The sequence below is a fragment of the Camelina sativa genome, chromosome 14 (assembly GCF_000633955.1).
Source record: "Camelina sativa cultivar DH55 chromosome 14, Cs, whole genome shotgun sequence".
In the NCBI taxonomy this organism is placed as follows: domain Eukaryota; kingdom Viridiplantae; phylum Streptophyta; class Magnoliopsida; order Brassicales; family Brassicaceae; genus Camelina; species Camelina sativa.
Genome location: NC_025698.1, coordinates 21,611,272 through 21,612,917, shown reverse-complemented (window position 1 = coordinate 21,612,917; position 1,646 = coordinate 21,611,272). Strand labels below are relative to the sequence as shown.

The 1,646-nt window shown below is 36.9% G+C and overlaps 1 pseudogene; it reads right to left on the bottom strand.

Moving 5' to 3' along the window:
• LOC104743848 overlaps positions 610–1,646 on the bottom strand; it is a 3,923-nt pseudogene continuing 2,886 nt past the window's right edge.

Below are 1,646 nucleotides of genomic sequence, written 5' to 3'. Positions count from 1 at the left end.
TATCTGGTAAAGGTGCACAGTTTAGTCGTGTTATGTTTTCGAACTCTGATAGGGAAAACCGAGCTGGTGTACTACAGAACAAGCACCATATCTCGTATTTTTTGTTGCAGACAAGTTGCTTTACAAGCAGCGTTTTGACAATCTTTGATGACCAGTTGAATTTATTTGGAACAACGTGCAGTTACCCCCAAAGGTGAATTACAAATGCGGTTCCACACTACTTTTCCAACAGCCTTTTTCACATCTCCTAGAAATGCAATCTTGCTAAGGTAGTTGAGGCTTTTGTCACACTCCGGCTCCCAACCAAGTGAGTATAATCTCGAGGGAAATCCCAATTCCATATTTGTTTTAGTCAACAATCTGTTAGCCATGAAAAAACCAAAACACGATAAATCATAACATGATAAATCATAACTCTTAGCCCCAAAGAAAACATGCAGCCAAAAAGGAAGTGTATCATGAGTTATACCAAAAAGGATAAAACATGAAACACGAAACTCACTTCTTTTTTGGTGGCTGTAACAAATATAGTTTTGTATCTGCTCTCCTGTAACAGTCTCTCCTCGTATTTTCTTTTTTTTGGCGGCTGTAACAAATATACTTTTGTGTCTACTCTCCCGTAACAGTCTCTCCTCGTATTGTTTCTAGTTCTTTCAATACTTCCGAAAGCGCATACACGAGCATCTTCTTTATCTTTTACCATGAAAAGTTTAAAATGGTGAGGCAAGTGAATGAATATATAAAGTAAAGAGCAACAATAAAGAAGATGATTATCTACGCTGTCAAATAAACTCAAAAATTTGCTCGATCATTTAAAAGAGAGAAACTATGACCTATCAAAATACATATTCTACGAGTTATACTAGTTCTTCTAGTTGAACCAATGTGCCATTGGTATGGCTAACCTACACACGGCATCAATCAACAATGCACATGGTCTCAATCAACAAAGACTGACCCCAACTTTGTCAACTCTGGATGAGTGGCCCATAGGAAGTCGGCAAAACTCTTTGGTCAGACACAGACACTTACGTATGTTCTCCAATGACACAAAGTCAACTGCAATTTTTGTGCACGACTGTTCCTACAGAAACAAAGTTTTTGATTAGAGTTTCCACTACAAAACAAATGGTATGATGATAGTAAAAGGTGGAAGATCAGAAACTATTCAGTTTTACTTAGAGCTGTGCATTTCAGGTCAGGTCACCCGACCCTATTGAAAAATCCTATACATATCCAACCCAAAAGTTTTACCTTTAGATTCCGAACTTGATGAGAACAACCCGCAGGAATAAACACCGCTTCTCCTAGATTTTGCACAAATGTCCATGGCTCAATCCCTGTAACAGACAACATAAAATCCGTTAATATAACCCAATCAAGTCGAAAAGAGAGTAACATATAGTTGTTAGATTACTTACCAAATTCATTCTTGAGTTTTTTTTAAGCTCTACAGTTAAATAGAATGATTGGTCATGTATCGGGTTGTCAACCTGAAAATGAAAATCGAATAAAATGTCAGTACCAAGAAAGTAAAATCTCAGTAAAAAAGGTTATTGCAAGTAGGTGAGTAATTACCTCCATAACTGGTTGACCAAATGCATGTCTAAATTCTCAGCAAGGCTTTTTAATATACTGTTCTAACT